The sequence below is a fragment of the Balearica regulorum genome, chromosome 27, assembly GCF_011004875.1.
Source record: "Balearica regulorum gibbericeps isolate bBalReg1 chromosome 27, bBalReg1.pri, whole genome shotgun sequence".
NCBI classification, from domain to species: Eukaryota; Metazoa; Chordata; class Aves; order Gruiformes; family Gruidae; genus Balearica; species Balearica regulorum.
In genome coordinates this window covers 4,153,873-4,180,080 of record NC_046210.1, presented here as the reverse complement: position 1 = coordinate 4,180,080, position 26,208 = coordinate 4,153,873, and the positions used below count along the sequence as shown (strand labels likewise).

Genomic DNA, 26,208 nt, shown 5'->3' with positions numbered 1-26,208 from the left:
ATTCGGGGTCACTCCAGATCCGATTCCGGAACTGTCCATGAGTTCAAAGAGGGATCTGGAGCTGAGCAGAGCACGGGCAGGGCAGTGTGGTAGGACAGCCGTGGAGGCACAAAGCCTCACTGGGCTGGCGGGCGAGACTGGAGATTTGAAAGACCTGCTTTCCTTCCCTGCTCCAAAGGGTCTGAGGTAGAGGGAGGTCAGCCTCCCACCCTCGGGACATCACAGCCATCGGACAGCGCTCTTGATTCGTGCCTCTTGTGTTACAAGCAGAACGATGTGGGCGTGAGCGATGGCATTTCACTGAGACACTGGACAATCTCGGGGCTGCTCCGAGCACACTCAGGCTTGTTTTGGCAATGAAGGAACAGGAGAGGGCAGCAGTAACATTCCTGCTCACCCCCCCATGAGCCTTCCCAGCTTGCGGGGTGCCAGGATCCCTCTCAGCTGCGCTGTTCCCCTGGAGTTGGTCCTTCTCCGCATTTCCAGAGCTGCTCAGGCTCTGCTGCCCGTTCCCTCTGGGTACTTTCTGTTCTCTGTTCCACATCTCAGGGGCAAAACCCCCTGGTTTTGAGGCAGGGATCAAAAAACTTCCTGACTGCTGCAGGGACCAAGTTTTACAGGGGTCAGAGCAGTGAAAACTGCTGCAAAGGTGCTCCCTTGGAGGTTTGGGGACATGGACTTCTTAGAGGCGAGGCTTATGTGCGCTTTGGGAGCCAGTTGGGCTGCGTTCATGGTGAAGTCCAGTGCCACAGCGGTGCTGCAGCTCGGGAATGATCTCAGCATTTTCCATCTGCTGAGTTCCCTGGCTGAGGCTGTCCTGTCTGGAGGGCTCCTGCAGTCAACAGGGCGCTCTCAGTGGAAAGTTGATAAAGCATCATTTATCCATGTGAAAACAGCTACGTGATGCAGATGGTGACTTCAGTCCCAGTTTGTGAGAGGAAGCTAGCGAGCAGGGAAGAAAAATGACTGAGCTTTCGCAGTCATCCCTCATTTCTTCCCCAGAAACCCTTCCAGACTGCTCACTCTTAGAGTTTCACGGTGTTATGGAGGCATGGTCTGGGAAAACTTGCAGGAGGAAAATAGGTCCCCACTTCCCTCCTTCCTCGCCCCCCTGGCAGATGAATCATCTAAGTTCTTCTTGAATAAAAATCTTGGGCCAGTCCTCCCAGCTCTCTCAGAGAAAGGCTGCTCAGGTGAGACTTAGCTGCCCAGGCAAAGAGAGTTTATGCTGTCCAAGATGTCACGGAAAACCTCCATGAAATGCTGTTTCAGTTCCCATTCCAGAAGGTTGTGGCTCTCTGTAGGGGCTGGATTTCCCAGCCTCATTCAAATATTCTAGAACCTCACTTGGCGTTAGCTAGCTGTGTCTTGGCAACTGTTCTATGCGAAATCTTCTGTAAAACAATACTGATTATACCTCATATACACCCGAAATTCCCTTTGTCGCTATACAAATCTGGAACTGGGCGCACTTAGTCTCCTATAACAAATTACTGATCTACAAGAAAAGGGATGAGGTTTGGAGGAAACTCCCCAGAGAAGCCTGAGGGAGAGCTATCTAAATCACATGGCGACTGCTGTTACCTGCACACTTACTGGTTTTGTGCTTGCAAAGAAACTAGCTGGCAACTGAAACAGCTCAAGCAACTAATCCTGGAAAAAAGAACATTTCTAAGGATTAAGCAATACAGAGACAGTATTAAGTTGTTGTTTTTCTATGGTTTGCTTGATACATTAGCCTTGCAGTGGCCTAGAGTTTTTGCTCTGTGGGACATTTTTGTAGAAAGAACAGGACAGAAACTTCTAGTTCTGGGGAGAGGAGGTCCCTTTCCCAGCTGAGCTGGTGGTGGTGGTTTGGACCCACATCAAGAATATCCAGGCTGAGTTCTGAAGAACTTGGACATATTCCTGGTTTGGGGGTTTTTTTGTTGTTTTAAGTGATCAGTAAGGACAGCTAACAAAGAGTTAAAACTTCTGAGTTTATTCCATTCAGTAGCTGGACCCTGAATAGGAAATAATCCTGGAAGGTTCAACTCACACTGAGAGGTACTAGAAAACTATATAGTAAAATTTGAAGCCAGTGAACTGCTTACCTGCATTCACCCAGGCAATATAGCATCAAGCCACCTCTCATATACTTTAAACAGAAGAATTTACATGCTTTTGGTCATTCCTGCACAGTTCTCTTGTTTTAAAAGTGCTGTGGGCCATTTGCACGTTTCTATGGCATTGCTGGTAATGCTTAAGCTTAGGAAAATCTTTGTTGGCCAAGTGAGCCTGGGACTCTGCCAGGGGAAGGGTGGATTCAGCTGTAGCATTAGCTGGTATTACCGTCTTGTTTAAATCAGATGTTTTGGGAGATCAGCGATGCTGCTGCCCACAGGAGGGAGCCAAATACATTGCACTCAAGAAAGGGGAAAAAACCCCAACAAAACCACCTTTGTCTTCAGTGTCTTCATCAGACGTTCCCATGCGAAAAGGAGTAAAAGCCAATGGCAACCTCTAAATGTCCCGATGGAGCCTCATGCACCATCTCAAAGGGAACTCAAACTTAGCCGGGAGATTATCTGAAAGTATTCAGGGGAAAAAGCGTTGTGTTGAGCTCTCTCTCAAAGCCATGATACCCACTTTTAATGACGGAGGTCTCCCATGAGGAGCACAGGCTTTCCTCTGACCTGAGCAGCAGCAGACCCACTGGAAAGAAATGTCTATGGCAAATTTGCCAGGCTCTCACACTGAAGCGGGGAGGGCTGAGCCTTCCTCTCGTCTCCCTCTTGCTCCAGTCCCAGGCACATCTGGATAAAACCCCCATGAATGTTTGCAACCAGGGTGGGCCTGTTCCCTGCAACCCTCACCACAGACCCATCCACCATCGCAGAGCCTGGGGAGAGGGGAAGTGGTGATGGGGATGTCCAGGAGCAGAAGAAAACCCTCTTTGAGGGGACCGGGCCCTGCGCTGAGCGGCTGCGGGAGGGCTGTGTCGGAGGCAGTGTCCTTGCAGGGAAAGTAGCCTGAGATCTGAGCCTCTTCCTGTGTCTTGTTTTTATTTTTCCCTCTAAACAAAGCTTCAGCTTTGGTATGTGGGCTGTTGCTGAATGAGGAAAATATAAAGAAAAGAAAGCCTTCAACTGACTAAAAATAAACTGTTTTTATGAATATGCTGGCAAATTTCACAAAAGGATGGGATTTCTTCATCTTTAGCTTCATTAGAGACACTGGGGGTGACTTTTCCATATTAAAAGGAATTCATTATTATTATTTTATTTGGTATTTGCTAGATTCCGTGAGTTTTTGAGCTGTTTGCTGACATCTGACATTGTTTTGTGATTGCACTTGGAGATGAGGTAGTGCACACATTTGCTTTTGCTTTGAGATGGAGTGACCTTTCTCAGCTCACTGAGGGCTGCAGCCTGGTTCCTTTTATCTGCATCCCAAAACGATAACACCGATAGAGAACGCACCCTGCCAATCCACAGCCGGGCTAACCGCGATCGTGCAAGTAATGACCTGGTGCTGTTTGTTGTCACCATAACAGAGATGGTTGGAGTTGGGGACTGGAAGTTGGCAAACCTGATTCTTTCCTTCCAAAGTCATCCGGAGGGCTATGAGGAATATTTCTAACATCTCCTCTCCTCAAGCTGCCTGTGTAACGCTAGCAGGAGCGAATTCAAAATGCCGGTTTTCTTTAAGTTGGATGATAAATGGTTTTGTGCCTCTTGAGTGGATGATGGTGGTTAACAGCAAAACCCTATCTCTGAGCTCTCCTTGGCAGCGTTTCAGTAGTACAGGGACACGGCGCTGCAGCAGGATTCTGGAGAGACAAACCAAATTGTATATCATACAATTACTTGATCAATGATAAAGAAAAAATTTAGAACAGCCAAAGTACCCCCCCACACACACAAAAAGGCACAAGAACAAACGACGACTGAATATGCTGTACGTAATTCATAACAGCTACGGGACTGAAAAGAAAATAGACATGTCATGCACAATGTTTTTTCATATGTTAAAAGAATACATTCCTTTCCCCTGTGCTGTAGTTATGAATTTGTCAGGGTTCACGTTTTTCCTTTTATTATTTCTCATTGTTAAAGGTCATCGGGCTTTAAAAATACGGATAGCCTGCGTCTTCGCTCTAATCCATCTAATGCACTGTATCCAAAGATTAAATCCCTGACAGAATAGTGCCAGATGAATCCTCCTCCTCTACCTCCAAGTTCATGTGCGAGTGGCAGGATGGATTCTGGTAACAACAGGGCCAAGATTTCATGAAATACGTGTTATCGTTCACAGTAATTGATCGCGAGACTTGCAAGGAACAGAAGTGTTTGCTGAGCTTTGTACTGCTGTGACAGGGGCTGTCTTTGGCAAAGCAGCGGAGACCAAAATAGCAAGGCAGAGCTGGAAGGTGGTAGGGTTACCAAGCAGGACCCTGTAGCTGCAGGGGTAAAACCCCCCTTGACTAAAGCACAGTCCTCGCTGGTGGCAGCAGACGGCTTCGCGGACAATGCTGTGAACCAACTAGGCGGTACCAATTCGGTGGTGGCCGATGCAGGGACCCCTTCCACCGTGCCGCCTTGCTGTAGATGATGTACCTGTGCTGCGACTGAAAAGGACTTCACTCTGCAAGGCCCCATCCTTTCCCCAAATTTTGCAATCCTACAGACCATCGTAAACCAGGAGCGCTTGTTGAGATCATGTCAGTGGTGGCTTTGCCTTGGAGTTGATTCTCCACTGTTTATATTCCAGTCTGACACCAGCACTGTTCCTCTGGTTTTTTTAACAGTCCCAATGAGGGGCTAAACCAATGATTTTTAGGAAAATGTAGGTCTCAGTGAAGGACAGGCTTTCTAACATGCTCAGGTTCCACTGTGTACACTTTATACTGATTCTGTTCATAGCCCTAGCCTGGAGTAAACTCCGTTTAGTAAATCTCTTGTGCCTGGAATCCCAGAAATCATCCTCTCTGACTGTGAGGAAGAAAAAGGTGTATTTAGACTTTTGTGTGTTTGGTTGGACTTTTTTTTCTTTTCCTAAGTTAGAGCAAGCAGATAGCATCTCCCTACTCAAAGCTCTTCTGTACTGGGGTTGACAGCACAACTGTACCAGTTAGGGTTGGTCTGCAGATAATTTCCAGCTTGTAGGGACATCTACACCAGCGTAATGTCCATTTCTGTGCTCGCTGTAGTCAAACGAGGCTCTGGTCTGATCAGAGCTTGCCTGCGGTGCTGGAAGGGGGATACTATATTCTCCCTCTGGGACCCTGGCGTCTTTCTTTGTTTGCTAAATGAACTCTGCCTAATGAAATCTGTGCTGTGCTGTCCTTCACTTGTTATTAATAATCTCTCTGACTCAGAGCTTGTAACTTTGAGTCTTTACTATGACAACAGATAAAGTGACAAGCTTTAAAAGAAAGAGCTTGTGTAAGAGGAGGAGGGATTTGCGAACCTTTTGGCCAGGCTGTTTGTTGATTTGTCCAAACAACTGTTTTGTACCAGAAAGTTTCAGGGAAATGTTACCTTCTGGCCCATGCCTCTTAAGAGGCTGGTGATGCACAGATACCTCAGCTGAAAGCTAAAGGCAATACAAGTGCCAGTGCTGAAATCACATCTGAAACTGTGGAGTAGCTGAAACGCAGGTTTCGTCGTAAATCTACAGGTCCAGGAGTCTCCATCTTGTTATGATTTACATACCAGGGAAATACAAACTTGGAGAGGGAATTGTATTCATACGAATGGGGTCATGTTTGTTATTTGAAGCCGGCTAAAGTATGCTGTAAGTCATTTGCTTTATTGTTCTGGTTTTTGTTTGCCTTTTGTTTTGTTTTGTTTCCCTCCCCCCAAAGAAAAAACGAACACTTGCACTGCTGTGTACGGAAAGGAGAACGCCCTGTCCCCTGAAGGCACAAATACAACCAGGATTAATTTTGTACTAACTCTGCAGAGCCATGGTCACACAAGATGTGTTCGGTTGGGGAGCCACGTTATAGCCGCACGGGCTTTTTTCCCAGCTTGAGGATTAGCAAGGTGTGTCCGAGCCGGAAATAACCATTTTATTGCTGTTCTGCAACTGTGCGATCTTCCACGTGCTAGAGCAAGAAATCTGGCTCAATCCCCTCTTTGCTTTGGGATTGACTAGATACTCTCCTAGTGCACTAACCGTAGGACTGGCCCAGATATCCCTAGGTACTGGATAGTGCAGAGAACCAAAAATGTTGGGGTATTGTAGGCTCTTGTATAGTTACTCTGTGCTTCCTGGGCACTGGAGAGCCATGTGAGGCGGTCTACAGCCGGAGCTTCTTTCCTGCTTTGTCCCTAATCACAAACCTTGGCGTGAAGGGGGTAGAAATTGCTCCATAACTTAGTACAGACAGAAATTGCTTTGGGACGGCTGAAGTAAAACCCTGTGCTTGCTGCTCCCCCTTAAGCAAATGCCCCACAGAGAGAGCGCCTGGCCCAGCTTTCAAATAAACTGCCAATTTTTCATTTAACATCCCCAGTGTAAGCAGTATGGATGGTAAAGAATATCGAAGCCAACTTTTGGTCGATGGCAAAATGCCTGCAGTCTTCAATAGCTCAAGAATTGGCCCTGAACTGGTCACAGCTGAAGAAGAGATTTGAGTTGTAGTTGCAGAGGGAAAGCAATTGGCCGAGTCGCAGCGGTGGCGTTCACGGGTGCTGGCAGAGCTGCCGGCCATGTGTGCTGTTCTGCAGCGTGCCTTCAGAAATGGGGTCTCCGTTCGTGTGTCGCAAGGGGTAGGTTGGTCTTGGGAAGCTCAGATGTTTGCAGTGATACGGGTGAGGAAGGGAGGGAGGGACAGAGAGATAAGCTTCTGGTTCCCCATCATATCTTGGTAGACTGGGGGGACTTTGGCTCATGGTTCCTCAGGCTTTCCCTCTTCTCTGTGTATCTGTCCTGGGACCCTGCTCTGCTTTAAACTTTGCTGCAGAGTTGGTATAGCTAGCGTGGCGTTCGTACTGCAAGCTTTCTGTAACCTCGCGTCTCAAGATGTGCTGTAGTTTTCTCTGCTCAGGCCAGAGAAATACATCTCATTATACGTTATCCACGCTGGCAGCTCCTGATCTACACCTGCTAATAGAGGGGCCTCCTAACTTCGAGGAATAAAAAATATTTTGCCTAAGGATCTTTACCCACCCCAGTATATTTAGACTGACAAGGACGAAGCATTCCCATTCCCAGTGGACCCTGAAGCGTGGGGAAGATGACTTAGCCAAAGTCACTCAGAAAATTAGTGGCAGCAGCTAGATTCTGGTCCGTTCCTTCCCCCACCTTGAAATGCTGGTTTAGAACTGGTACAGCTCTTCAGAAGTTTCTCTTCTGCTTTGGGATTAGGAGGGGGTGAAAAATGGGAAGTAAATGAGGAGAGGAAAGGGTAGTTCTGTCTAAATCACCCAGTATAATTTTTATACTTCTCTGTGGGTTTTAAGTACTTAGTTAAAACAAAAAGCTTTTATACTAGAGGCCATAATGTAAGATATAAAGATGATCCAAAGCATAAAATAAGAGGATGGATGAAATGGAGAATAAAAAGGAAAATAAATGAAGAACTTTTGTGGTTAAGTGCTAGGAGCTTTGGAAAATAATGCTCAAATTAGAAGCATGTGCTCTAGAAAGTTACAACATAGGTATTGCAAAAAATGCATTCTTCCCAGAGGATGGGGATGAATTAGGATTCAAAATTATGAAATGAGCTGGGGAAGAGATCTAGCCTTCTGCATAAGAAAACAAATTTAGATGTAGATCAAACGTAGCTTACGTAGGTGACTGTCAAGCACAATAGATGAAAGCAGAGTACTTGTGGAACTCAGTGGGTAATGTCGTGTCCACTTATGTGAAAGAGCTGGACTAGAAAAGGCCTCGGCTTCAGGACTCGAGGGGGCAATTCCTCGGCTAACTAAATTTGCACAGCTTAGAGGTTGAGAGACGTCCCCGATTCCTGTTAGCTGAGAAGATGTCTTGCTAAAGATGGGAGTGGGCACTTCTATGCTACTGAAACAAATGAAGTTTAAATGATTGTGGATACTCCTGTGGTTATTCCTTTGGTCTACTGTTTGCAGTAAACTTCCTGTATGTGGATAGAGGAGATGCCTTAATGGGGCAAGACAGAGAGTTTATGGCTTATGGATCCAGAGGTCCCACGTCTGGGCAGCGGGTCCTCTTCCTACTTGTCAAAGGAATGGCCAAAATCATTATATCTAGATGCGGGACAAATTCTTTGCTAAAATTTGCAGAGAGCTGCAGCAATTTCCCAGTTGGAGAATTAAGGAGGGAGAAGAGAATTCAGAGCTGGAGTCTGGAGATTAAAAACATTCATTAGAAACCTCTGCATGGGGCTGTCTCATCCTGTCCCTATACGTAGAGCTCGAACGGATGCAAAAAGCTTATTTCTGTGTCTCTGTCCAGCACTTCTCTCACAGCACAGATCCTCTTGCTGTGCTTTAAGCAGGCTTCTGAGATATTTTTTGTTGTTAACTGGTCTGATCCTGCGCTCTGAAGCCTTCAGCAACTCACCCATCGTGCTGTAATATGTAACCTCGGAGTGTAATCTTCCTGCACAGCGGATGGTGCACTTTCCAACTGGCTCATTTACGAGAGACACAACACAGAAGGGAGAGGAGCGCTATTCTCAACCTGAAAGAGCCAGCTGAGTTCGAATGAATAAGGAATGGAAGGTTGAAAGCACCATGGACAGATTTGCTGGATAAATATACGCTTAAATATATACAGCCAGATCATCAGCCCATGTAAATCAGCATTGCTCCAGTGAAGCCAGCAAAACCGGATTTACACCAGCTGAAAAGCAGGCTATGTGGTCTCAGCTGAACTAACAGGCTCAAAAATGCAGCTGATGGAGGTTTGTTGAGGAAGTGACTGAGAGGAAAATGGAGAGGGATATACTATCCTATACAGACAGCAGTAAGAGGAAGAAAGAACAAAGGAAACAGGCAGAAACCAAAGTAAAAGGGTGAAAAGAGTAGGAAATGCTCAGAGCACGACCGTTGTTTCAAAGCGTTACGGCTGTCCTTGATTGCAACAGCAGGAGCAGAGCGTTGCCGCTCGTGCAGTGGAGTTGATGCCATGAAAAAGCAAAGTACTGTAGTGTGCCCAACGTTCAATTACACAGGGTTAATGTAAATCCAAATTAGGAGCAATGAATAGGAAGGCTGCTCATTTCATTTGCACATTCAAAGCTGTTCTTAAAACAGTGAATTATGCATGCAGGCTCCATCAGCAGACGTGGCCACACAGACTCGGTCAGCATCGTGGCTGACGCCTGGCTCTCGGGTGTTGGTATTATAATCTTTTCAGTTTTTCCAACTTCATTTCTGAGAGCAGATCTATCTTGTGAGTGACTGTCAGGCCTTTGAGTCCTAGAGGAAGGAGAGTGTTGGGAAATCGCTGTGGTTCCAGTTCTGTGATGGCTGTTACTAACACTGACTTCAGAATTCATCTCACAAGTACAAGTCCTAGGCTGCGTATAGGTCTTTCTAATTTTATCCCTGTGGAATTCCTAGAAGCCAGAGAAAATTGACTTTCACACAAGAATCTCCATTGTTTACACACCAGAGTACTCTGTTCTGTCAATGAAACATGTTTTTTATTAGATTTCCCTTGGAAAAAAAGACACATTTTAAATTAAGGGAAAAAATGTTTGTTTTGGGCTTTTTGGTGAAATTTGGGGGTGGGGTGGTGGTGAGACTAGCATGCTAATGCAAGACCCAAGCGCTTTTTTTTTTTTTTTTACGATTTGAAGGTTATCACGTGCCCGGAGCATGCTGGGCTGAGAATCACAGAGTAATTCAGGTGAGAAGGGACCTGTGCAGGTCTCCAGTCCCACACTGTGCACAAAGAAGCTGCAGAGTTCGGTCAGGTTAGTTCAGAGACTGAATTTCCCTTGGTTTTGGATGTGACTGGTATGACTTGTGCTATAGCTTTAACTTATAGCAGAGTCACCAGCTTTGAGTTAATGCACTGATTTATCTGTCTAAATCCATATTAAACAGCAGGGTATTTCTGTGGCTGTTTACAGACGTTTAAAAAGGAAGGATAGAAGGGAATTTTCAAGGATGTGCCTGGCTATATAAACCAGCCCAAAATGAACGTCAGGAAAATGCATTTGAATCCTCTTACACCGGTGTAAATGTGCACCGAAGACAGAAAGCAATGCGGGAAGCTAGTCCGTCAGTCCCGTAAGGAGCAAGACGAGGGGGAAAAGGCTAATGAGCCCATGAGATTATGAATGCATATATATATATCCTGGCCTGATCCTGGAATCTGTGACTGTTCACAACAACCTGCGGTATGGATTTGCTGTTGCCGGCTTCCCTCGTGGAAGCAAAATGAACTTGGTCGCTGCTCTGCTGGAACTGGAAGCAAATACTTATCGTGTAGCAAGTAAAATATCTGGGTGGAAGGGAGGAAGGAAATAAATAAAATAATAGTACTCTAGTAGTAGATTTAAAATCTAGATAAAGAAAGTGCAGTTTGCTTTAAATGTCTACCTTGGTGATTCCTATCTGGGCTGCTGGAACATTACCCGCATTAAGGCTTCATTATGGGAGAGTCAAAAACGTCACTTTTCTGACATTAGAACCCAGGCAACAAAAGATCAATTACCTGTGTATGTCTAATTGCTGGGGTCATAGTCAACTCTGTGCTTTAATTTTCCACCGAGTTGTTATTTCTGTCTCTCTCTTTTTTCCTTTTCTCCTTTAGCAATGACATTTGCATTCCTTTTAGCAAAATACCAAGGTTAAACTAAAAATAATTCTGCCCATCAGTTTTAGATTAGGACTAGAGCAGGCACAGACTTACTGTAAATGTGTATGTAATGATTGCCGCATACGCTGCCAGGAAATAGCTAGAGTCAGACATTTGAAGAATTAGATTAATGTTTTTTAACATAATCTGAAGTTAGTTTTGATTGCCAAGTGGTAACTGCTAATAATATCTGTGTTAATCCACCGTCTTTTGTGAGAGACGAGGACACATAGAAATGGTTTCCTTTCCTGAAACTGAGGAAGTTTTGAAACTTTTGTGCCATTCTCATTGGAAGTATTCCGGAAAAAGCAGCAGCACATCCCTGAATCCCAGTACCCTTGAAATCACTGAGCTAACGCTTATAAAACTGCTTTGTGTTTGGAAGGTTTTTGTCTCTGGTTGTGAATGAGAGTTACCTAATGCAGTTTGATAAACGTGCCCTTGCTTTTTCCTCGTGAAAGCACAGATTTGGTGTTTTGGAAGTTCAGTTTGTGTGTTTGCAGGGCTGGACACAGGAGACCGTGTAAGGAAGCGTTAGTCCTCCCTCTTCCACAATGCAGAGATTTAAAGGGAGGTGACAGAATATGTCGTCCGGCATTGTTATTAGAACCAGCTCTAATTATGAAATCAAATTCTCCTTCAAAGGCCTATTACCCTGGAAGGCCAAAGTCTATGGACAGTAATTGGTTTCTCTGTGACCCTTTCAAAAGGTTTCAACAAGTATGAGATTATTTTTGATCCCTGTGGCTGAGATGAAAATCTGTAGCTTGCTTTCACTGTCATTTGAAAGGGCTAAGTGAGGTCATCAGTAAAGTCACATAATTGTCTTCTCCTCAGTTTATCCATTGACTGTGTTGTGGTCATCTTGACAGCTGTAACTTGAACAAACTGATTTTGATGTAATGGCATATAGTGGAGAGGATCTATGTGGGATCTTGATACTCTACTGAGATGTATTTTAGGCAGCCAATCTGCATGACCCAACCATTTAACACCATGTTAACAAGAAAAAACACCAACCCAACGCATTAGCCGGAATTAAACAATATTCCCTTGACAGACTGTAAGTGTTCTGCTCTCCAGACAGCCACAATATTAATTTCCCTAAAACTAGCAGTATACCCAGGGGACAAAACCAGCCTCTGAACAGATGTTGACTCTTTAAGCTTGAATGGGATAAAGCATCATTGATGCTTACAGTGTTCTTGACTTAATATCTTAAATTAAAAGAGCTTCACGTGGTCCAAGATTCAGAAATCCTGTTTGCTCCAGACAATGGCTTGAGGCTTTAAGTCATGAGCAGCAACAGCTTATCTTGGGGTGGTGGTGTGGGTCCTGCCGCTCGTCTCTCTGTCAGCATTCCTACTTCACTGCGTGGATGTCTCAGCTCCCTGCGGAGCTGCTGCCGAATGGCCCCGGTTTACTGCTTGGCGCAGTCAGCACAAGGTCAGTGCTCCTTCTCCCACCCTTCTTTCCTTGCTTATAAACTGGCTGAGGAGCTGAGCGGTACTGGGAGCACAGCTGCTAACCTGCCTTCAGCTCGAGTAGCTGTGGCTGTCCCTGTTCCTTAACCGGAGCCGTATGCGGGAAGCACCAGGATTTGACTGTCGCTGCTTCTGTGGCCCTCCCTGCGGCTGGTTTGCTACCTGAGCATCAGTCCCTCTCTCCTCCATCACTAATGGATGCAGCGTCGTTTAAGAACTGCGAGTGATTCAGATGCATTGGGTGTGTTCAGTCCCAAGACGCGCAAAGTTGCTGAGAGTGCAAATGTTGCTGCAACTGTTCGTACAGCTAAGCACGTATCTGAGAGAAGTCGCTGTTCTCGTTCCCAGTCGTGGGCTCTACTCGCTATAATTTATCACAAACCTTAAAGAGAGGCAGTAACATTTGTTCAACATTTATTAGTGTGGCTATAAAACTTCAATCTTATTTGCAATGGCTTTGGCTAATAAGAGTGGATGTTTCAGATAGAGACGTGTAGTTGGAACAAAGACAGCCTGTGAGATGTTCTCTTGCTGTCTTGTTTATTTTAAATCTACTGCAGTCTTAGCTTTCTTCACTGTAGGTGGTAGAATATTTTTACGCGCACTTGCAAAAAGATCCGAGTATTTAAATTTTTTCCAGTGTAAAAGGGCCATGTGTAAATTTGTGAATCAATTTTTTAATAACGAATGCACTGCAGAGTAAAAAAATCCATGTACGAAACTCCTCTTTAGAATTGCCTGACCTTCCTTGGGGACCAGCAGGTGGTTCTTCTGTAATTGGTCCTGGGTCGGCTGGCTTTATGTCCTCCATCTGGTCTGACTGATCAGTGACACTTGTGAAGCTCAAACAGTGATTTATGATCACGGTAAGACCTAAAGCACATAGCTGAACTCCAGCGTTCAGTGCTGTTCTTACATGTACGTGTTTCTTATTGAAGACGCCAACTCTTGAGGAATCTGACTGTGGAGTTAAGAGGCCCCAGTTCCCAGGGACTTGTCAGAGCCAAGCTTTACACCGGGAGCTTACGCTGTGTCCTTCAAAGGAGCAAGCTGTCATTCAGTTAGGGACAAAGCCTCTTCCATGAAGGTCACAGCTATCTTGAAACCTGGCTAGTGTGTGATGATTTGTAGCCGGTTTCCCAAGTCAGAGCTTTTTGCAGGAAGATGTTAGGCTTCTCCTGGAAGGCTCTGCAGTGAGATGATCTATTTAAAGACAGATTTTTCTCTGCTTCCCAAGAGCTGGATGATTCACTACAGCTCTTGCTGCTCTGCTCCATCATCTCAGATTGAATGAGAGACCATTGAAGTCTTCACTACAGGCGTGGTTTCAAGAGCTCTGGGCCAGAGGAGAAGGCTGAGAACCTAACAGAGGCCTGAATGCAATAAAAAGGGGTGGTGTGAGACGTACCAAAGCTATGGCCGTAGGAGTAGAAAGCCTTGCCAGAACCAGCCAAACATCTGATCCCATGTTTTCCAGCAGGCCTAGGAGACTTATTTTGTTTCAAGAATTATTTCTATGTACTTTATATTCTACCCACTAGGAATCGATTGTGTTTGCTAGTAGAAAAAAAGGTGTACTATACAATTATGTGCTGGTTTCACATGCTTAAGTATTCACAATGGCTTTCATACTTTTTATTTGTGGTGGGTTATATATCTGCAAACTTTGATTGATATGTGTTGCTTCAGGGTAGCTCGCTTGCATTCTCTGATCGCACCTGATTGCGTTCCCTTTTCTGGATGCTCCTGTGCCGCATCTCCTTAGTATCTTGTCCAGTCGCAGTCTTTAACATCCCTGTCACAGCTGTGCTATTTGGGTTAAAAATACAACAATTCGTGTTGTACCTTTGTGAGCCTCTGCAGGCTCAAAGGATATTTGTCATCTAGAGCTTGGTAACCTGGAGTATTGAGGTTCTACTTACACAGGGCTTATAGTTAAAGGAATGCTAACAATTGATCAATTACTTCTAAAGAGTTAATCCTGTAAGGCAATTAATTACCTACGCCTCCTGGCAATACTTCCAGCAATGTGTTTATGATCATTAATAACATCTTGAAGGGATGTGTTCTTAACACATGATGTATATTGCTGACTTTAGTGGGCTCATCTTCAGTTATTAACCTTTTGCAAACCACTTTTACATGCAACTGTAATATAAAATATGGCTGAAATAATTTGCAGTCAAAATTACCTCCTGTAATATGTCCTAAGACAAGCTGAAATATTCTACTCTGTCAAACTTTTAAAGCTTTTAAAGAATTCCCCGCTTCCTTTGGCTTTGAGGAAGGGAAGTTGTAAATTTGATTTTTGGAGTTGTTCAGCTCTGGAACTTTTTAAACATTTACTTAAGGTTGAAAAAAAAAGTTTTGGTGTAGAGCTATTGTGATTGCTTTTACATACACTCGCATATGTGTTTTTCTTCCTTATGAGTATGGAATGAGGAGCGGAGAAGATACATCATAAAATTAATTTATGTTTTCAAAGCCCTTCTCCTATAATAGGAGCACAAAAAGCTAACCTTAAAAAAAAAAAAGTCCCTGAAAAGTATCTGCCAAGGAAAAAGCTTTCCATTCATTCAGGATTCAACATATGTTTTTTTCATTTTCATTTACTGGCCCCAGCAGCTGACTTTATCTGTTAGCTAATTACCTAGTGACATTTAATTGAAACCTAAAAAGAGCCCAAGGGGCTAAAAATACTCACAAACCAAAAGCGAACACACCACTTGTTTGAAATTAACACTGAGCAGCAGAGCGATTCCTCACATACACTCTTGATAAGAAGAGGGGTTTGAAATCCCAGAGGTGGCTCATCTCTGCCTTTTGGGGATCGTCTGTTCTTCTTGTGGTACCTTGGGCTCAGTCGTGTCAGGGCCGTAAGCGTTCAGTAACGTACTTGGTATTGACCTTCCGATGGCTCTGTGAGCTTCATCCGTTAAACGTGGGCGTCAGCACTTTCTTGAATCTTTCTCTTGCTTGCGGAGGGAGGACTTGGCATCCTGTAGAACTGGAGATGTTTCTCCATGTGCTTACCTTTGCTAAGTGAGTGTTGCCTTGTGTTTGCTAGGGTTAATTCAAAGCATGTGTACGTCGTGCAGGATCAGAATTAAATGCTGAAATATAGGCGTTGTCTTTGTCTCTTTTTTCCCCCTCCGTTTCTTTGAAAAAAAAAAAAATCAGCTTTCTGATTATCTGGCAGGGCCTTTGCTTTTCCTGATTTCAATGTGTGGAATTTATACTGTTCTACTGATTTTAAAGTACAATGCCCCAGCTCCAGCATGTAGAATGAATCAGGGCCCATCGTAACACTGCTGACCAACAGAGCTCACAAAGGTGGCGGTTACTAACTCAGTGGAAGTGCCGTACCCAGGTGGGTCAATCTGAAGAATGGACTTCAGACTTTAGGTCTTAATGTGTTTTCCTAAAGTGCTAGAGAAAGAATACTGGAGCTGTGCCAAAACAGGACAAAAAAATCAGTAAGACTGTTTCTTCCTTTAGTTTGGGGCTATCTGTACACTTTGGAGAACTGGTAAACCTTTCCAAGAAATCTGGTTGTTGATCTGTCCTACATCTTGCCTACCTGCTACGTCTTCTCTACTACACACAGACAAGCATTTATTTCCCAGTTTCTTCCCAGTGGCATTAGAGCAACAGAATACATGCTCTCTGGCTCTAAAAGGAAAGAAAGTGAGCTGGACCATCAACTTTGAAAGTCTGCGAGCAGGAAGCAATGACACAAAACCAGCACCTTCTGACGGGACACCACCTGCACCCTGTGGACCTTTATGGTTCAGTCCCCGCTCCCAGACACTTGGAGCACATCAGGAACTTATGTGAGTAGTACTGTGAGTTTCTATAGGATGTCCACTGCAGCAGTATTTGTTTTTTACGGCGGCTGCCTTTGCAAGTCCTCACTGCAGAGCATGAATTCAACGCGCTGTATACTTTATGAACATAAATCAAGGCAGCGGCCTCCACACCAGAGAGTTTAGCTACAACAATGGATGGCAGATGGATACAAGCAGACAGAAAAACACAAGGAAACAATTGTGCGCTGGTGCTTGGTCTGATGGACAAGGGTCTCAGCCCAACAGCTGTCTGGCTGGCTCTAGGAGAAGAGCTACTTGCATGCTTCTGTATTTGCAAGGTCAAGGCCTTCCTTCTCAAAAGAAGCTTTCACTCCCACCAGCCCTGCAAAGCCAAGTTCACTTGAGAGAGAACCCCTCAAGGCTGTTCTGGTTCATGCCTCTCTGACAAACAGCGTCAGCAAAGTTTTGATCATCAAACACTCTCATTTAGTAACAATAGAGATGGAAAGACGGCTGTTCTGCTTGGGCAATGCTTGCTCTGACGGGGAGGATGTGATGAAATTGCTATCTGATTTGCAAATTAAACCAAGGAGATCTGGAATTACTGAAGAAGAAGAAGTATGAACGACCCTGAACAGTGCCACTTGTCTGAATATAACCAGACTTAGAGCTGTTGCACTGAGGTCCCCCTTCCAGATTTGTATCTGGATACACAGGGCACGTCTAGAAATAGAGCTGGGGAGGAAATAGCTTTCCCGTTCTGCAAAATTTTTTAAGATTTCAAACATTTTCCATTTCGCAACAGGATGAAACTGAGATCTTTTGAAGTATTTCATGGAAAAAACTGAGAGAGATTCCAAAATAAAAACCAGCTCAGGGACTAGATCACCTGGGATGCAGAAAACCCACATCCCTCTTTTGCCTGAAATACACGAGGAACTTGAACCTACACTGTTTGCATCTGAGATGAATGTTCAAACTCCTAACCTGTATAACCCATCAGTCACCCTCTTGCATGGAGTCTTCTTGATCTGTAGCAACAAAGGTACGTCCTTAGTGTGTCATTTGTTAGCTGATGATCTTTGCAGTCACTGTGCATTAACTGCGACTGAAAAAATTCTGCTAAAATGTGAGAGATTATCCAATGTCAGGCTAAAGCATCCACCTTGAATCACTCCATTTTCAAAAACTGGCCATGCTTTGCCTCTGAAAACTCCTCTCCTTTGACATGTGAACCTCCTGTAATAGTAGCTCTTAAAATGAAGAGCCGTTTTGTGCTTGAGGCTGTGTAACTATTGATGTATCTAAAGCAAATCAGTGGCTCCTGTTATAGCAGAAGCATATGAAAACTTTACAAGTATCCTTTGGGCATACAGTCTTGTATGCACGCTCTCCCATCTAGTGTCTGAATAATAATCTGAATTATAGGTGAACTCTTCGCTATCGCTTGTGGGTATTTATCCTGCAAACACTACCAGGAGTGTGAGACAGGACGCAGCAGTGTACTTTAGGTCACCCAGGATGACCTTGACTGGTCATCTGGTGTACTGAGGAACCTTTGAGGTCCAGAGAAGTGTCATAAGCAAGAGTCCAGTTTTCTGTCCAACAGGGTCTCTTCTGTGTGTTTTTTCGGTTTATGGTAGGGACAATGTGTGAGCACTTCTGTTACAAGCATGTTCAGGCCAAAGGGAACAAAATATAAGAGTAATTTTTTTAATCCTATAGAACTCATTACTTCAAAATGCCATTGATTAAAGGACCAGGCAGTGACTGACCATTAAGATCCTTAAAACAAAGCTGTCAGATGATTTGCCTTTTTTAATTTGTCCAGTTGCCTGGACTGAGGATTAAAGGGACTTCCCTCCCTTCTCGGTACTTGCTTCGAGTTTGCAGAAGGCAAAGTTCTCTTTACAGATAGGATGTCAAGGACAGAGGTCCAATTTGAGTTATTTCCTTTTATACAACATCACTAATTTTATAGTTTGCTCTGAAAACAATATGCTTTTTAACTTGATCCACAAGGCAGCTAATGAGCTATAGGCATGCAATCCAAGCAGGCCTGAATATGAAAACCAGACACCCCAGCAGAAAGCTCCCCAGGGTTTCAAGCCTGAAGAACCTATTTATTCCTCTGAAAGGTATCTTTACACTTCTTCTGCCCTTCACCCATCCCTTCTGCAAATGAAGGGCATATAAGGGCTGTGTGTGACCCTGTATGTTAGGAGTTAGATGTGGTTTCGATTGTTTGTGATTCCTCTCTTGGCCCTCCCCGAAGACAATAATTGCACCCATAAAGCATAGTCCAATCTAGTGGTAGTTAATGAATGAGACCTGGACCATTTCCATAACTGGGTTTGGTTTTAATCCTTGTCCAATTTCTGAGTCTGGTCCGAGTCTGAAACCTCAAGGTTTCTCTGACTTTTCCTGTTGCCTAGTAATTAGAGGATAGTATTAGCTGGAATTACTGGAAGGCGTTGGTTAAATTCCCCAGTCCTTCTTGATGCAGAATACATTATCAAGAGGAGAAGGGAAAAGGAAAACATTGTGTTGTCTGGGATGAACATCTTAGCCTGTCTGCTGCTTAAACATGGAGCTTGGAAAAGCTCCATCTCAAATCAGAACCTGTAATGCAGATAAATGGCAGCTTATTTCTGGTGGACTTCAAGTTCCTGCATTCCCAAGCAGAACATCCTCTTCTGCATCCTTAAACACTTCATTGCAGGTTTGAATTCAATACATAGAGAATTTCATCTTGAGCACATCAAAAGAGGTGTTAGGTCTCTTTTACATTGCAGACCCAGGAACTAAAGTATTGGAGATACAAGGAATTACCTGAATTCTGCCAAGCTTCTTTTAAATTATTGCCTCTGGATGCGGGATAAGAAAATTGGTGTCTGTTTTAGAGACTCCATCTGCCACAGCATATGAAAAAGTATAGTTAGTGTAATGGAGCACTAGGCATGTGTCTTCCCAAGCAGATCAGACAGTTCTAGGTCATTTTAACCTATGTCCTTTGTTAATTGGTGTTTGTGGATCAGATTTTCATTTGCCCATTTCTCTGCGGGTTATGAGAACGGCTGGTATCTCAAGCCCGTTTCAGGCTGTGTCTGGCGTTCTCTGTTTAACAATCCAGATGTTTTTTACCATAGGCATTTTATAAAAGCCTAAACCAAATAAATACATGGTCCTATCCCTTCACCTCTCTTGGGAGTAAATACTCCCAGAGCGTTATTAAGGCTAATGCCTGTTTCCTTCTGTTAAGCAGCAGCAGCGGTGAACAGCAAATTCACACAGGCACCATTGCAGCCTTGTACGTACCACTGCTTGAGAATCACAGTCATAACGCAGCCTGGAGACTGCATCCTCTCTCCCCCGGGACCCTGCCCCAGTGTGCCTCGCAGCTGATGGAAGGGGCCAGCGTGTCAGCAAGAAAAGCACGGCGCTGGAGCCCGCGGCCAGGCTGGATGCGCAGCACATAAAGTAAACAAGATCTTCTCTCCCTCCTCTGCGTCCCCTTCCCACAACCAATAACCAACGTTTACAAATGAGATGACTTGTAGCTACATCAGTGGAACTTGAAAACAAGCATTTCCCTGGCAGATTCTTTTGAAATACCAAGTGGTTTTATAATGGGAAAAATTAACCAAGAGGTCTTACATTACTTTTCTGTTGTTGTTTATAATCATGGTCGACAAAAACGTCATCTTGTAATACTTCGCCCACTTATCTTGCCACACGATTATTCATACCAGAAGTGGGAATGGGAGGAAAAGAGGCTTCTATGATTGTTATGTTTTGTAACCTCTTCCTATTTTTAAAAGGAATATAGTCCAGAACCAAACTGTATGGGTTTAACTCAGTCCAGCATCACCTCATTGCCACCAGAACCTTTGTTAATGCACACAGGTTCTGTGTGTGTAATTAAAATAGCCTGGGAGCTGCTCTAAATTATGCTCCTAGGGAATTAATGGTGCTGAGCTGTGCCAGGCTTGCAGCGTTTTGCTGCCCTCTCCAGCCAAGCCGTCTGTGCTGGGAAGGGACCGGGCTGCTCTCCGTCTTTTTCCCAGTGGTGAATAGTTTTGCACCAGCTTGGGCTAGAGATGCAAGTCTAGTCCAAGATCATGCTGTACCTGATTGGTTTAGTTACGGGGGCCAGGCTAGGAACTTGGGACAGTCCTTTGAAATGATGGGTTAGAGAGTCACAGAACTGAAGTAGGAGATTAAGGCAACTGTTGTAAATGTTGATGGTGTAGCCACATGACCGGAGTTACCTGCTCACACAAAGAATAAGGGGAATGGTTTGCTGTCGTGGCCTAACAGCACGCTCGAGGGGTGACCTTTAGGCTTGAAAATGTAGAGTCGGATTGATCCGTACGTTGCTCTGTTGGCTGCAACGCAGGCTGAATCCCGGTCTTGCTTTCCAAGGGTTCCCTGCACCGACTAGTCACTGAGGGCATAAGGGCTGAGCTACAGAATATGGGAGAAACCCAAAGGGAGGCAAGATGCCTTACACCACCGACTTGGAATATGATAATGTTGAATCAAGTTCTCGGTCTTCATTTTTTTGTTCTGTGTCTCATCTAGGACTAATGACCAGGGTACTAATTAGTGCCAGTGGAAGAAAAGAACCTAAATGCACACTTAACCACAAAAAATAGATTGAGATTTCCGAAACAAATTTAAGAAAAGCCAGTGAGTATAAATCAGTTGCTGGAAAGTTTAGCTAAGTTAATTGTGAGCTGCTTTGAAGTCAGTGTATGTAAACAAACATATATACATAATTATTTACCACCACATTATTTAGGAATTTGCATGTGACAAACCACCAAGCTATTCAAAACACATTTCTTCCACTTTATTACTGTTTATAAATATCTCCTAGAGTTCCCAGGAAAAATAAAACCCCTATCACAGAAGGCATTATGTAACTAGATAATAGTGGGAGCACTCTGGTTAGGAGACAGGTATAACATGGGAGAGGAACAAGTATGGTGCAGTGAAGTCACACAGTCAGTTACAGACTCGTTAATACAGCTCATTCCCATGAGTGTCTTTCCATTGAGAAATTCTTCTTGTGGCTGTATTTACAGACCGAGGCAACCTTCGGCCTTAGGCTGCCGTCACCTAGTAAAGCCTATCATTCTGCTGAGCCAGCTGTCCTTGAGAGTTCAAGGAGGAGAATTAGTCTGTGTGCTTTGCTGTCCCCCCTTGCGGGGAGGGACAGTGATGGGACTGCTCCCAGAACTTGAGGGGCTTTGTGTCGCCTCTGAAAACTGAATAATCTCTATTTTACTGTGCTGTGAGGGTCATTTCTATGGGATTTGTTGCTTTATGCATGCCAGCTTACACCTCTGCAGCTCTTGCGAGCATACACTCTCCCACACAAGTTACTAATTAGTGTTTCTTGCTCCAGGCAGCTCTGTGGTTCTGCAGTTCTTATACACCTGGCAATTATCAACAGCAGCATCCGGCTATCTGCAGTGGGTTTTAATGTCTTGTGTATGAATCTATTCTTAAATTACACCAACCATCCACCCTAGAATAAGAAATAAGACCGGTGCATTATCTGTATTCTGTGCAAAGGATGAAGTGTAATGTCTCCAGTGATAGAGAACAGCCACGGGTCTGTCATGCTACTGCACCAGACAGACGTGATTGGAGCATCATTACTGGACAAGCAAGAAGGCAGAAGAAGGTAATTAAGGGAATCTGGAACAAATTCTCCCCACAGGAGATGATGATGTGATGGTGACTTAAGCCAGCAGAAAAGCTGGTCCGCTGAAGCTCATCTAAGATTTAGGGGTTATTGAGTTAAAAACTACCGAAGATATATTTTCACCTTCAGCTGATAAGGAGATGGATGCTCTGACTAATTATCCTAACTGAAGAGCTTGTTTGGAATAAAGAGACAAGCTTTCATAAATCTGGAGTTACATGCGATATGACCAACATCTTGCACTTAGCTGGCTTTAGTTGTTGTATTGGAGGATGGGTAGGGAGGGACAAAGTGCACAGAACCAGTGACACAAGGGTACAAACTAGGTCTCCCTTCTTGTTTCTACCGAGGCTAATGGGAGCTTGCCTTGTATTTCAACATTAAATATGTTCGGATAAAGGTGCTCAATTCTGATTCCACCTGGATCCATGGTAGTGATCCTGGCTAAGTGCGTCCTGTTTCTGATGAGAATAAGCAAGATCAGAGAGCAATTCTTATCAAAGAAATTCAGAAGCAGCTTTAGGACCTGAAATCCTGTTCCCCCCCACCCCTCTGCCAAATTTCAGCACTATGCTTCGGGGTAGGGTTGGATAGGAAGAACTAATAGACTGGACTCAGGTCTGTCTTCCATTTCTGATAAATCCTTTTGGTCCCAAAGCACTTCCAGCTTACAAAACAAATCAGCTCGCATGCATGCACAGCTAGGGCTGTCAGCGGCTGTCCTTCATCATTAAAAGGACATTTTGCCAGAATCTTCATTCTTCCATCCAGTGCCACCCAGAATGGATTGGTCATTTTTTGCTCATGTCATTTACAAGGCTTTGCCTTGGAAAACTGTTCCAACCCATTTTAATCTCAAACTATGAAGGCCAGATGGGCTCCTGCATCCCGCTTCCAGGGAGCCTGGGTCTGCATCAGCTTATTTAAGGATTTCAGACAGCGGTATAAGCTAACTCCGATCTAGAGCAAAATCCGCAGTGAGCAGGGCTGAGAGCTGCACCTCTCGCACTCTCCAGAAGCGTAGCGGGTTTGCAAGGATTAGCTTTTGCTCTCACGTGAGAGGGAGAAATACTGGAGTGTAGAAAGAAAGGGCTACTCTCAATAAATGACCTCTAACTGATAGGTCGCAGTTTTCCCATTCCTTCATGATTTCAACACTTGCTTTCTTCTCTGGGGCAAAAAAGCAGCAGCTCATAAATCGATCATTTGAAAGGAAAAAAAGGGAAAAAGCAGTGAGATTAAAAAATGCAGATTGGGGCACTTGAAATGTTATGTTTGAAGCATCTTGAAATATCTTGCTTTGATTTAATAGTAAAAGTTTTACAAAGTTGTTTTTTGTGAAAATTAATATTTCTCAAGTAAATTAGTCAAGTTCTGGGAAAAAAAAAGGAAATTTATGTTCAGTTTGAAAAATTGAAAAGAGAAAATTCAAAAATTGTGTTTTTCAGACAAGGAAGTTAAATTAAGAAAAGATTTGAAACCAGAGGAGAAACATAATAAAAATGTTTTCCATTATGTTCCCATATGTGCTGAAAGCCAAATTTCCTAAGTTTTTAACCTGAAGGAGACATGGTAAATGTACGTTGTCCCAGCCAGACTGTTATATGAATCTGTAATTTTTAAATGGAAATCTATTATAGCCTGAATTCTGAGAAAGGAAAGGATGGTGCCTAGCAAGCAGGACATTCTTGTTTCATTGGGGAGAAGAAAATAACTGGAAAAACCTTCCACAAAAGACATTTGTTAAGGTTTTACATGTAATAGGAAACATTGCACTTTTTTAAACAGGGTGGCTTAATGACAGACCGTTGCGTTTGTGAGGCAGTGCATGTGAGTGAGACATGGGGAGAAGAGTTCTCCGAAATCTTAAGGAGACGGTGACCTGCAGATTCAACACCAAACTCCTTTTGTGAAGTGTGGTGCTCCCTTCATTTTTTCTAGTTAAATTGCATCTGATGAATTGGTTAGTCCTGCAAAGTTGCTTCCACTTGCAATGAAGAGCACTGACTGGGTGACTCAGGGCTGGATCTGAGCCCCAGCTAACTGCAAAGTTGCCACGTGTGCTTATTGCTGCTCTCAAGCACAGGGCACTCTTGTATTTTTACGTATGGAATACAACTATGGCTCCCACCGATGGTCTAGATGCTGGTATCATAACCAGCACTCTGTAGACTTGTTTCGACCTGTATTGCATTTCTCACAGCTCCATCAGTGGAAGTGGAATTAGCTTTGCAACTCTTCAGCTTTTAAGGGTAGCACCAGCACTTGTATTGGGGAAATACCCTACTCTTTCCATTCAACAGTACTGTTTGCAAATAAGGACAGGCTTTGTCTTGATTTGCGTTATGGATTTAAACAACTTCACCAGACTAACTAGGAACTGTTTCCTATTTTCATTTCTGCCAGGAATCACAGCTGTCTATCTGAGTGTTCAGCCCGAAGAAGGTTGGAGGGATCCTGCATCGCGAACTAGAACACCAGGACAATATACGGCATGCCCAGTCTGAAAGGTAATGTTAAGACATAGCTTGAACAGCTATCACCAAAGGGCTTTGCAGTGTACAGTTTCATCAGCTCTACAAAATATGAGGGTTTGATGCTTCTATCACTCCTGCTAACCTAGATGATAGCAGGTGACTGCAGTAAAACTGCAGTGCTCTGGTTACTCCTTCTACCTCTTTTACAACTTTCCTGTGTGTCGTCACCACCCAGGGAAAGAAACACCTAAATTTAACTTGCCACCTCCCAAAATAATGTCCAAGATTGAAAAAGGGACCTGAAATAACTATCATCACAAGAAAATTTTAGGAAAAGAAACGCTTTAGCCTTCTTTCCGAAGACTTCCAAACTATGTCCGACTGATGTCTTGCTTGGAAGGGACAGCTGCATTTTAATATGTTCATTGGTTATTTCTTTTCTGCCTCTGTGTTCTTAATGATAAAGGACAAATAGGTAGATCTGATGCCTGGGTGAGCAAATTCTCACGGAACTTCTCCAGTTTAAAGGGATGAGTTAATTTTCTTTTTCTCCCCAATGCTACTTCGTGCATCATATGACAAGACACATCTGTTCAGTGACTAATATAAAGGGAATATCCCATGCGTGTAAGCGGCACAAGCCTGCCTCACACTCAACCTTTCTGAATTATTTTGAGGGCTGGTTATGCAATAAATAAATGGGGACAAATTCATCCCAGGGAAGAACTTTTAGTCAGCTTTAAAAGCAGCAATTTGGCTTGGAAAAATATCCAACATCAAAATAATAACGAGTGCATGTTACTGCTGACAGTCCTGGAGACAAGAATTCTCTGTGCATCCAGAGCCAACTTCTCGAGTCCTCTCTCCTTCATATCTTAGCTCTTACATACGGAAAACCATCAGCAGAGGGGGTGGAGGAATGGAGTGGAAAGGGTTTGTAAGACTAAATACCTCGAGATTTGGCCGTCAGTGAACAGGCACACTGAGCCTCGAAAACCAGTGGTGAGGACATTGAAGGCACCCTTCGCTGTCTGCTCCGGTGCTGAGCCCAGGGGATCCCACGGGGAAAGAGGAGAGTAGAGAAGAGGGGCCATCGATGTCTTCCTGCTGGCTAAGGTGCCAATAAACCACCCGAGATTTGCCTTTTGCAATCCATACGCCGGTTCTGTAGGACCTCCCTGTAGGCCACTGAGCAGCCTGCTGAAGTGAACGGCATTTGGTCCGTGCCATCTGGAGTTGTCAGTTTAATGATGTAGAACTCAGGGAATGGTTTAATAAATAAATCTAGCCAGTAGCCCTAGCAGTCCTTGGAGCTTTGCAATACTTTGAAACAGTTGTGCAATAAAGAGGAAAATAAGAATGTATTGAAAAGGAGTATTTCATCAGCTAGAGACTGGGGAATAAATTAGAGAAAACCATGTACTGAAAGTAATGTATCGGCTAGGTTTGGCGGGACTTCGGGATTTGCTTTCCTTTTTATTCTGTTTACAAGTTTTTCATCAGCAAATTGTGGTCCACAACTTCAAGTGGCATATAACTGCATCATACCCTTAATGTGACCAGTGTCACCATTGGAGCTGTTATGTCCACTAGCTGAAATGTTGGCCTTATGTATGTTTTTATGACCTTTTTCATTAGTCTTGATTGTTTGATGATGACAATATATTCCTTCCTTTATGTAAGTGGCCTGCTACATCTTTTGTTCTCCTTTTTTGACAAATTAAAATTCAGAACAGGAGTAATCACTGGCATAGCAGATCTCTAGGGATAAGGGAGGGGAGAGGGAGAGAACAGTTAAACAGGCTTAGCTCATAGCTGGATAATCTGCACATGAATCACCATCCATGGCATGAGGAATGGGATCTATGGAGTCTATCTCCACCATCTCATGCTCTGTTACACTGGTGGCACAGGTGTTCTGGGAACTTAGTGAGCAC

At 44.0% G+C, this 26,208-nt stretch overlaps 1 long non-coding RNA gene across 1 annotated transcript in view; it reads left to right on the top strand.

The window, feature by feature from the left end:
- Positions 1-26,208, top strand: part of LOC142598351 (uncharacterized) — a 46,028-nt gene that overhangs the window by 10,822 nt on the left and 8,998 nt on the right. Inside the window, exon 3 of the long non-coding RNA XR_012832612.1 lies at positions 24,201-24,304. This is a non-coding gene — a long non-coding RNA (uncharacterized LOC142598351). The remainder of the gene's footprint in view (positions 1-24,200; positions 24,305-26,208) is intronic.